At 44.4% G+C, this 12282-nt stretch overlaps 1 long non-coding RNA gene across 1 annotated transcript; it reads right to left on the bottom strand.

The window, feature by feature from the left end:
• Positions 1-386: 386 nt before the first annotated feature.
• On the bottom strand, positions 387-10735 carry LOC128059341 (uncharacterized). The gene is made up of 3 exons (XR_008200590.1): positions 10519-10735; positions 1102-1197; positions 387-681 (listed from the first exon to the last, which is right to left on the bottom strand). It is a non-coding gene; the product is annotated as an uncharacterized LOC128059341 (long non-coding RNA).
• Positions 10736-12282: the final 1547 nt, after the last annotated feature.

Here is a 12282-nt window from a genome sequence, read left to right on the forward strand (position 1 = left end):
TCTCAGAGCACCCTATGTACTCCCTTCCCGTTTCACCGGTTCTATCCCATCACCACAACTGTGTCTCCAAAAAGAGAAATAGTTCTTAATGTCCCCAACAAACAGCACTCTTGAACTTCTGCTTTTGGTATCCTAAGAGTCTCTCTGTTTTGCAACTCAAAATTAACTGTTCTAAAACCTCACACCTTCATGTCTCCGGTGTTTTTATTTTTTCAACTTAAGTATCCATCTCATTTTCTAATGTTATTCTTATGCATTATTTTTAGTGTTTTTAGAAAGTTTACTAAGTGCTGAATCCCCTCTCTTAACATGTTTTTACATTTTAAAAAGCCTACCTAGAAGAAGCAGACTAGAATCATTCTAGGAGCTGGGTACATGGTCAAGTAAATATTATTTTAATAAATGGGAAAAAAATTAATGAAGCCAAGAATATGCATGGTGGGATTTGGTTTGTTGGCAGCAGTCTACTAAAGAAGATATGTTTGAGTTATCTTCCAGGGAAAGCAAAACAAATCAAAACAGAAACTAGTGCTCTTGCCACTTTTTCAGGCTCAGGAAACGGGAACCCATGGAAATTTCTACCTAATGATTTGACCGGCCAGGAATTTGCCCTGTCTGCTTTCAAAGGGTGGTCCTCCGAGGTCTGGCTGTGATACAAGTGGCAGCCATCAAGAAGTGACTCTGAAAAGAGAAGAATGAGACAGGAAAAGAGAGGTAGTAGGCCACGTGACTGTTAAATTTCAACTACAATTGTAAGATGCCGAGAACTATTGTCCAATTGATAAGACAGCAGAAGTCAAAAAATAAACATGTGACAACATTTAGGTTTATGGTTGTAACCATAATGTTAACTTGTAAAAATTAACCATTGAAGATGGGTGAACGTGCACCTCTAGGAAGTGGGGTGGTGAAATCAGGAGAGAGCAAAAAGCTTTTTTATCTCACATATACCTTCTATACTATTTGAAATCTTAAACAAGGAATAGGCATTGCTATTGTTCTTCAGTCGCTCAGGTGTGTCCAACTCTTTGCCACCCCATGGACTGCAGCACGCCAGGCTTCCCTGTCCTGCCCTATCTCCCAGAGTTTGCTCAGACTCACGTCTGTTGAGTTGATAATGCTATCCAACCATCTCATCCTCTGTTGCTCCCTTCTCCTGCCGTCAATTTTTCCCAGCATCAGGGTCTTTTATTGTTGCTATAATAGAAAAATAAAATGACCCAAAATTACAATAATGTATATATACATATATTCTATATCTATCTATATACGTGTATACATGTGCATATATACATGGAAACATGCCTACCATGAATATATGCACATGTATGTATATACATACATCTTTTCAAATATTCTTTTTTCCTTAGGGTGGTTTGTAAAGCTCATATGGGTACCTATTTTCACTTCATCAAATTCTGTACGCTTTCCAAAAAAAAATGAGTGACTCAAAACTTTTAGTCAAAGATCCTTCTATTTAGATAAAGAAATAAAAACACCCTTTCTGCTGACATGTACAGAGAAGCTACGATTACTAGAAAGCAGGGTGCTAGGCGTCGAGATGCAGGGATGAATAACTCCAAGGGCTTCTGATTAAGATGAAGGTAAAAAGCGCAAATGGCTAACCATGATGATAACACAAATGCGGTAAGTGGTAAAACTGAAGAAAAGAGCTCAAGAACTCCAGATGATGCCAAAAAGAGCCTTAGTCAGGTGTGCGCTCAGGTGTGAGCTCTTCCTTGGTGGAGAGAGGAAGTGTCTGGAAGGCAGAGTTTGCAGTTACTTCCACTTGTCCAGAAGGTTGGCAGCTGAAGGACACCCACCTCAGTTCTCCCCATTTGTCATCCTGCTCCAGACAGGCCTAGGCCAAAGCAGAGGCCAGGACCCAGACACAAAGAAATCCTTTCCCTACCTCTGCCTCTCTACAGCCGGTTTATCTTAGGCGCCAGGAAACTAAAAGACTTTCTGAGTCTCCCTAGAGCCTAGATTCCCAGAACTCTGGGCCAACATGTAAATCTTCTTCTTTTCCAGGAACTGAGGGCCTCTGAAAACAAGAGGCGTACAGACCACCCCATGCTTATGAAAAGTTGTGGAACCCTCCCTAGTAACCAGTGAGGCAGCAATCTGGTGCTTCCATTGTCTGCTCATCAGATTGGCAGAATTTATGTTGTTGAGGGTGCAAGATAAAGGACACACCCATTCATTGCTGGTTAGGGTAGACACTGGCTTAACCTCTTGGAAGGGCAGGTGGAAGCAACTCCATTAAGTTCACATGCAAATCCACAACTGAAAACCCCACTAGGATATCTTTGCAGAAAGATATATGGACAACATGCTAACGTGGATGCTTGTAATAGCAGAACATTGTAAACAACTGAAATGACAATCAATGAAGAGACAGGTACATTGATGGCAACATATCTATCTTAGGAATACCAAGTGCAACAGTTAAAAACAATAAGGCAGATCTCTTTGTCTTGTCACAGGTAGGATGACAAGCAAATAATGCAAGTAGCATAGAAGTACAGGGTGTGATCTGACCTGTATTTTTAAAAATAGATGTGTCTGTGTGAATTCAAGTGTCAGAGAAAATGTCCCTTGTCAAAAATTTTATTACATGTATTCATATTTCACTTACTGAATTTTTATAGTGAAAGAAAAATAAGAATTTTTTTTTAGCGTTTCTTTTTTTTTGTAATAATTTTTTTTCCTTTATTTTAATTTACAATACTGTATTGGTTTTGCCATACATTGACATGAATCAACCAAATAAGAATATTTTTAAATTCCTATTTCACTTATTGAATTTTTTAAAGCAAAAGAAAGAGTATTTTAAAATATGACAAGAGAAAAGTGGAAAGAATGTTTTTCTTTTCTCTTTTTTGCTGTGCCGTGTGGCATATGGGATCTCCCCTGACCAGGGATTGTTCCCTCTGCGTTGGGAGTGTGGAGTCTTAACCACTGAACTGCTGGGGAAGTCCCAAGAATTTTTAAGTCAAAGGAGACCAGTGGGCTGCCCAGAACTCTAAGTGGTGAATTCAGCACAGCCCAGGTGTTGGTCTCCAGCCCAACAGGCTAAGTAGACTTTGCTATACCAGACCTGAGAGTGGTTTAACCTCCCAGCAGCAAATTCAAAGTAGCTAAGCTTAGTGGTGACTGATGGAGAAATAGGGACTTGTCACCTACAGTGAGGTGTCTCAACCTCCGCACTGTTGGCTTTGGGGGCTGAGCGACTGTTGTGTGTGGCGGTGACGTCATGACATGTGTAGCAGCATTCCTGGCCTCTATTCTCCAGATGCCAGTATCACATCTCTCCCCCAGTTGTGACAACCAAAAATGTCTCTAGAAGGTGCCAAACGTCCCCTGTGGGGGTGTTGCCAGAATCGTCCCCAGTTGAGGGCCACTGATTTACAGTGAGAAATGTAACTGCCAGGAAAGCCAGATGCTGCTCTGCAGGAAAATGACAAGAGCAACCAAACTACCACAGAAGGTTGCTAGGAGAGCAGGAAGTCAGGGCAAAGGCAGTTACCAAAAAAGAAAGAAAATTTGATTTAAATATCCGGTGACTTTGACCTAGGACAGCCTCACACTCTCCAGAGGAATCTGTCTCTGGACAGATACCTTGGTTGGGCCCTGTGAGCCCTTTCCCCTCTGACCCACACTAACTAATGGTTCCCCTTTGATCAGCACTTTTTTCCCCTCAGAGAACCAATGTGGTCCATTGTGTGAACGCTCCTTAAACAGACCCATGACCTTGAATGACACAGGAGTGTAAACCCATGGAAGCTGGTGACCTCTGAGGGCACCAGAACTCCAAATGCCCCACCACAATCACATCCTTGCTGTGAAACTGTTTCATCTTAAAACTCTATGTGAGTTTGCAAGTATACTTCAATTAAAAACATAAATCAGGTAAGAATCTGAGAAAAAAAAAACTCTGTGATTTTGCCTTCTGCTCTGCCTTATATGCATGTTTTTATTTTAACAAAAAGCAAATACATTTCCCAAATCCTAAATAGTAAACTTTGGGACATCATGTTGCCGACGAAGTTCAATATAGTCAAAACTATGGTTTTTCCAGTAGTCGTGTACAGATGTGAGAGTTGAACCATAAAAAAGCCTGAACACCAAAGAATTGACGCTTTCAAACTTTGGTGGTGGAGAAGACTCTTGAGAGTCCCTTGGACTGCAAAGAGATCAAACCAGTCAATCCTAAAGGAAATCAACCCTGAATATTTACTGGAAGGACTGATGCTGAAGCTCCAATACTTCGGCCACTTGATGCAAAGAGCTGACATTGGGAAAGACCCTGAAGCTGGGAAAGATTGAGAGCAGGAGGAGAAGGGGGCATCAGAGGATGAGACGGTTGGATGGCCTCACCGATGCAATGGACATGAGCTTCAGCAAACTCTGGGAGATAGGGAAGGACAGAGAAGCCTAGCACGCTGCAGTTCATGGGTTGCAGAATCAGGCTCAACGGAGCGACCGAACAACAACAACAAACTTTGGGAAGCTACACAAGTTTCTCCTATGGCTTCACGCTTTCCCAGGCACCTGCCAAGGTATAAAGGATAGACAACTTCCTGCTCTTCCCTCATCTCATCCTAAATAGGAGGCTATTTCCATGAGCTTGAAAAAGGTTCAGAGTTGCTTGGGGAATCTTCTTTCTTGAGGGCGCCTTGTGCATCTATCTGACCTCCACGAGTGTACTGTTTACACTCCCAGGTCCAAAGAAAGCCTTTCCACGGTCACCTGTACTGCGTAGCTCAGAGCCCCACCAGCAGCTGAGCTCCAACAGCAACACAGACAAGAAAATGGCATGCTCAGCTTTCTCAGTAGAATTCTAGTTAAGACAAATGCTGTATGATTTCATTCATCTGTGACTATTTAAAAATTTTTTAATAAAACATTTAAAAGCTAAATGAACAAACCAAACCGTACAAAAATGAACACATAGATATGAAGAACAGAGCAGTGGTTATCAGAGGGGAACAGGGATGAGGAAGAGAAAAATGGTTAAAGAGGGTTAATTGTATGGTGACAGAAACAAAACCTTTGATGAGCACGCTATAGTCTATATAGAAGTTAAAATATAATATTGTACACATCAAACATATAAAATGTTATAAACCAATTTTAAAAAAAGACAACCAAGTGACTCATTTTAAGCAATATTGCTTCTTGAGATTTTTTTTTTTTTTTTTTTTGGTAGAAATTTCTCTTAGCCAAAAAGAAATTGGGGTGGGGAGGATGGTACATGGGAGGCTCTATTTCTAAGTCAGACTTCCTTGGAATTTTGTTTTCTCTTATCTGAGGGATTTTGTGTTTTAATGTGGGGTCAGAGGGCAGATTAAATATAGTGTATTTCAATCATGGCTCATTTAAAGCATGTGTCAAGACTGACTTTTGCAGGGGATGGAGCTCTCATGGTTGAAGAAAAACCGCAGCAAGGGAGCTGCTCAGGAAATGCTGAGCTCCTTCCGTCTGTTCTCGGGTCACAGAGTTGGACCCTGCAGTCTGGGACAGGTCTAAGATGTTCTGAGACAAGCACTTTTGAGGTTTCAGTCATGACTTCATCAACCTCACTTTTGTATCATTTGGAAGCCTACATTTTTTTTTTTTTCATGTTCCCATCTCTCCTCCTCCAATCCCTTCTTTATTTATATGCCATAAATACAGAATCTGAGAAAGGACAGAACTAGTCACATCCGTTTCCTCTGATTCTTCCCAGAACTGGGATGGAGTTTCATGTTTTGCTGTTGCTTCCCTTGCCAATTCCATATGTGATTTTGATGTACTTTCATCGTTAATAGTTTCTTGGTAGAGCAAGATTTTCTGTTTTTACAATCTCCCTGAAAAATGACTAAGAGAAATGGGCCATGGATCTTCACCTTTTCTTCCCTTCAGAATATTTTTCAAAGACTCAAATCTCCATCCTCTTATTCTCGTCAGTAATTGGAAACCCTCTTGAAAGTTAGCTTTGTGGAGAGATAAGCAAGGCATTGGTTCCTGCAATTTCTAGAGACATGGAAAAAAAAAAAACTCAGCCACACCAGGGACTATTTACACAGGCAGGAGGCAGAGAGAGATGAGAAGCATAGTTCTGCAAAAAGGGGTTTCATGTTAAGAAAAGTAAGGGCCAGCATGAATTAGGCGGTGTGTCAGAGCATAAAAGTAACCCAGTCCACTTCAGCCCAGAAGGAGAAATCAGACCAAGCAGGCCACACTGGGATTTCCCAGGGGTGCAGGTTTGATCCTTGGCTGGAGAGCGAAGATCTCACATGCCTCCTGGCCGAAAAGCCAAAACATAAAACAGAAGCAATATTGTAATAAATTCAACAAAGACTTATTATTTTTTATATAAATTTATTTATTTTAATTGTAGGTTAATTACTTTACAATATTGTATTGGTTTTGCCATACATCAACATGAATCCACCACAGGTATACACGTGTTACCCATCCTGAACCCCCCTCCCTCTCCCTCCCTGTACCATCCCTCTGGGTCATCCCAGTGCACCAGCCCCAAGCATCCTGTATCATGCATCAAACCTGGACTGGCGATTCATTTCATATATGATATTATACATGTTTCAGTGCCATTCTCCCAAATCATCCCACCCTCTCCCTCTCCCACAGAGTCCAAAAGCCTGTTCTATACATCTGTGTCTCTTTTGCTGTCTTGCATACAGGGTATTGTTACCATCTTTCTAAATTCCATATGTATGCGTTAGTATACTGTATTGGTGTTTTTCTTTCTGGCTTACTTCACTCTGTATAATAGGCTCCAGTTTCATCCACCTCATTAGAACTGATCCAAATGTATTCTTTTTAATGGCTGAGCAATACTCCATTGTACCACAGTTTTCTTATCCATTCATCTGCTGATGGGACATCTAGATTGCTTCCATGTCCTGGCTATTATAAACAGTGCTGTGATGAACACTGAGGTACAATTCTTTCAGTTCCTTCAATTCTGATTTCCTCGGTGTATACAACAAAGACTTTTTAAAAAATGGTCCACATCAAAAACAAGTCTTGGAAAAAAAAAAAAAAAAGGTCATACCAGGATGGGGCCAGAAACACATGAGGATTAAGAATGTTTATTTTGGACACAGGCAACTTGGGTTTGAACCAGCTCTGCCATCGTATTAACTACAAGTGACTTAGGCTCTCTCTGCTTTAATTTCTCATATGAAATGGTGACAATAGCATTGCTTCATTCAACAAATGTTGAACACCTAGTATACACCAGGCACTCTTCTAGATGCTGGGAGGTGGGGAGGGGACAATGGAGGGCAAAACGTTCGTGATCACTGCTCTTGGGGAGTTTACATCCCAGGGAGGAGTGATGAGAACACAGAACAGAGGATGATTTCTGTAACAAATGCTATAAAGAAAACCAAACAGGATGATGTGACAGAAATTGGTGGGAGAAAGAGGGCAGTGAAACATTAGAACAAACAGCTCATTGATGGATGACGGATGGAAACAAAACCAGCCACATGAAGATGAGAAGTTCATTCAGGCAGAACCTGCTTCAGAGGGCATTATTTCATAAGGACTCAGTGAGATAAAGTGTGGAAAATCTTAGTGCAGCACCAGACACAACAAATGGAAGTTACTCAACAAGCGGAGGCAACCATTATGATTCAGAGGGCTTGGGGAAATTCCCCGAGTCGGGGCATGAGGAAGCTGGGTGAGGGAATGACAAGGACATCAGGGAGGAAACTGAAGCCAAAGGGGTGATGGTGTATCCTCAACCATGCAGGCCAGATGGAGCAAAGGAGTCAGGGGAGGCCCCTGAAGGGCACCAGGACAAACTGCAGAGCTGAGCCCCATCCAGAAGGGGCAGCTGGGCACACTCCACTTTCCTCAGGTGCCCTCATCCCTGTGACTCGTCCTTCTGGTCTGCACACAGCAGGACTCTCAGCTCACCCTACCCATGCACCTCCCCTCCTGTACCTGGGAGGCCTCCGTCCCATCTGGTCTGGACGCTTGGACAGGAGGTAGGCAAACAAATCAGACAGCATCCGTCTAATCTCCTGTTTTATAGATAAGGAAGCTGGGGCCCAGGGAGGTGATAAGATACTAAGGGGAAACAGAGCTCCTCTCTCAAGCTTGACTACAGCTTGTGCCTCCATCAGTCAAGAAGGTTGTCTTTTTCCACCTCGGCTTTCCCTATGTCTGTCCTATAGCTCAAGAGATGGCATGAACAAAGCAGTGGGAGTGGGGAGGGGGGTAACCTGCCCAGCCAACCAACCGTGGTTATCCATGAGGTCACTGATGCCACAGTAAATTATCCCCCACACCCAGAGAATGAAGCTCCAGTTCAGTTCAGTTCAGTCGCTCAGTCGTGTCCGACTCTTTGCGACCCCGTGAATCGCAGCACGCCAGGCCTCCCTGTTCATCACCAACTCCCAGAGTTCACTCAAACTCATGTCCATCGAGTAAGTGATGCCATCCAGCCATCTCATCCTTGGTCGTCCCCTTCTCCTCCTGCCCCCAATCCCTCCCAGCATCAGAGTCTTTTCCAGTGAGTCAACTCTCCGCATGAGGTGGCCAAAGTACTGGAGTTTCAGCTTCAGCATCATTCCCTCCAAAGAAATCCCAGGGCTGATCTCCTTCAGAATGGACTGGTTGGATCTCCTTGCAGTCCAAGGGACTCTCAAGAGTCTTTTCCAACACCACAGTTCAAAAGCATCAATTCTTCAGCGCTCAGCCTTCTTCACAGTCCAACTCTCACATCCATACATGACCACAGGAAAAACCATAGCCTTGACTAGATGGACCCTGGTCGGCAAAGTAATGTCTCTGCTTTTGAATATGCTATCTAGGTTGGTCATAACTTTCCTTCCAAGGAGTAAGCGTCTTTTAATTTCATGGCTGCAGTCACCATCTGCAGTGATTTTGGAGCCCCCAAAATAGTCTGACACTGTGTCCACTGTTTCCCCATCTATTTCCCATGAAGTGATGGGACTGGATGCCATGATCTTCGTTTTCTGAATTTTGAGCTTTAAGCCAGCTTTTTCACTCTCCTCTTTCACTTTCATCAAGAGGCTTTTGAGTTTCTCTTCACTTTCTGCCATAAGGGTGGTGTCATCTGCATATTTGAGGTTGTTGATATTTCTCCCAGCAATCTTGATTCCAGCCTGTGTTTCTTCCAGTCCAGCATTTCTCATGATGTACTCTGCATATAAGTTAAATAAGCAGCGTGACAATATACAGCCTTGACGTACACCTTTTCCTATCTGGAACCAGTCTGTTGTTCCATGTCCAGTTCTAACCGTTGCTCCAGGGCACCTAGTTTTCAGAACTGTGAGAAGAGTCTTCTGGCAGGTCATGGGGATGGTGAGGAGACCATGATACCATTATCAACCATTATCATGGTATTATCAACATCGAGGGTACTCGTTGAGCAGGCCAGGTACGTAGCAGGGCAGGACGGTAGGAACCAGCTGTAGAAAACAGATCTGGTCAAAGGAATAATTCAATCATCCAAAGAGTATTAATGGTACCACCTCAAACACAGAGCTGCAGGGACTTCCACGGTGATCCAGTGGTTAAGAATCCACCTTCCAATACAGAGAAGGTAGTTTCGAACCCTGGTTGGGGAGCTAAGATCCCACATGCAGCAGGGCAGCTAAGCCCAGGCATCAAAACTAGAGAAGCCCTTGCGCTGCAGTGATGAGCCGGCACACCACAGTGAAGACGCGGTGCAGCCAAAATTTAAAGATTAAAAAACAAAACCACAGAACTGCAGAAGGTAAGAGAAATAGTGACATCCCCTTCCATTTGAAAACCGCTTTCTTGTCCCACCCAGATGCCTTACAGAGGAGACAACCACAGCCAGCCCAAGGAGGTTAACTCAGATGTTGTGATCCCCCATGTCCTGCTCTCATGAAGTCAAAGCCCATGATACTGGAGGACACCTTCCATGGATGAGGAACACAAGGTTCCCACACACGAAACCATGAGGTAACAGCATCACACACACAGGCCCACCCCGAGAGGACCTGCTGGTCGGGGCTCCAGACTTCTGAACCACTTAGACTTCCTGGATGACACCACACACTTTTCATCTGCAGACTCTGTAAATACTCTTTCCTTTGCCTGAAATCCTATTCCTCGTGTCTCTCCCCAACATGAACCTCATTCGCCTGGCTTAATCTTATTTATTTTGTCACAACGTAAATATCACCTCCTCCAGGAAGTCTTCAGGCTTCCCTGATATCTCAGACCATAAAGAATCCATCTACAATGCAGGAGACCTGGGTTCAATTACCAGATCGGGAAGACCCCCTGCACAAAGGAATGGCAACCCACTCCAGTATTCTTGCCTGGAGAATCCCTATGGACAGCGGGGCCTGGCAGGCTACAGTTCATGGGGTCGCAAAGAGTCGGACACGACTGAGCAATTAACACAACCACAAGCAACCAGGAGGTCTTCTCTGACACTCACAGTTGGTCCCCAATCCATGCACCTCCCTGGTACTTGATGCCTCTGAGAGCACTCACCAACCACACTGTCCCGCAATGGCTTGATTGCATTTCTGTTGCACTATGTTACACTGCATTCGATGATGGCACACGCTACGTCGTATTTCCTGGTATATCCCCTGGCCTCGACAAGCACTTGACCGGTGGTCATCTACAGAATCATGAACAAGGGCAGAGCCCTGCCCTCTCAGGGCTCACAGTGTGGACGCTCACAGCCCAGGATGTTTATTCCACAGCATGCTCACCCTGAGAGCCCCAGGCCTCTTATGGCTGTCTCGCTCCCTCTTTTAGGAAAGTCTACCCTCCCTCATCGTCAACAACTCCATGTTAGTCAGATGGGATCTGGATAATGCCAACCCGCTCCACAGCCAGCCAGCTCCTCGCTGCAGACTGGGCACCAGTCCATCTGATTTTCTTCCCTCCACTGGCATGAGAGGCCCAAAGGCAGCCAGAAAATCAGCCTTGGGAATATTTGGCCTTTTCAGGCCCTTGGGATAAGAGTATAAAACTCTGGTCCAGGGAGACAAGCTAACCACCATTTCCCCTATTGATTGGTGGGAACTCTTTGCATTCATTTAACTACCTGGACCCACTAGTTTCTCTCTCTCTCATTCTCCCAGTCTTATCACCATTTGTAGATTAACTTCTATTTTTGGTGGCAAGTCTATGTATAGGCTATAGTACACCTTTTGGGGTGTCTGCTGGATCAGGAAGATCCCCTGGAGAAGGAAATAGCAACCCACTCCAGTATTCTTGCCTGGAGAATCCCTTGGACAGAGGACCCTGGTAGGCTATAATCCACAGGGTCTCAAAGAGTTGGAAATGACTGAAGTGACTTAGCATGCACACACGCTTAGTTTATATGACTCCTTAAGCTCAGAAGGTAAAGAATCTGCCTGCAATGCAGGAGAACCAGATTCATCCCTGGGTCAGAAAGATCCCCTGGAGTAGGAAATGGCAACCTACTCCAGTATGCTTGCCTGGGAAATCCTGTGGACAGAGGAGCCTGGTGGAGTCCATGAGGTTGCAAAGAGTCAAGACACAACTGAGCAACTGAGCACACACACGCTGCTATGGGGCGTGCTGAAAACTCACACCTCTCCCCACCCCAAAAATGTGTAGAGTGACCTGAACAGTCTGAAGTATGACCTAGGTTCATTAACACAGAGAGAAGAGTTCAAATATCAGGGAAAATGAACAGAGGTAAGCCTAAGAAAGAGAAGGAACGAAGACAGCTGGACGGGGGTAGAACTAAGAACAATTCTCTTCGGCCACCTAACATAGAATGCCAGGAACACAGGAGGCAGAAAGCCAAACAAGGGTGCCCCCAAAGTCTCGCATGAAAGCCAGAGAAAGATGTGCGCCAGTGGACGCAGCAGTGGTGTGCTGGCCAGCGCTCAACAACCACTCTCGGGGGAAAGCCCTGGTCGCTAGCGCATGCCCATATCTGGGCTGTAAATACTCCCACCATGGCTGATTTCAAGTTACCAGTAGCAGAGCTGGGAAGAAATGCACACAACTTGCAGTCTTGAACCAGCCCTAAGATACATACCCCTGGCCAGCAGGTAACCTGAGTGGGTTTTGCAGTCTGGGGCATCCAGGAACCCTAGGTGCTTAACATTCACACTTAATCTTTGCCATATATATTAATAATAATTAATAGCACTATCTGTGAATTAACATTCTCCTTTTGGGGTTGGGGGGAAGGTCATTTGTACTCTACCCTCCCTGCCTCCCCAGGAACATGAATCCCAAAGAGGATGTGTCTGGACGGCTGGAGAA

The sequence above is a fragment of the Budorcas taxicolor genome, chromosome 14 (assembly GCF_023091745.1).
Source record: "Budorcas taxicolor isolate Tak-1 chromosome 14, Takin1.1, whole genome shotgun sequence".
NCBI lineage: Eukaryota > Metazoa > Chordata > Mammalia > Artiodactyla > Bovidae > Budorcas > Budorcas taxicolor.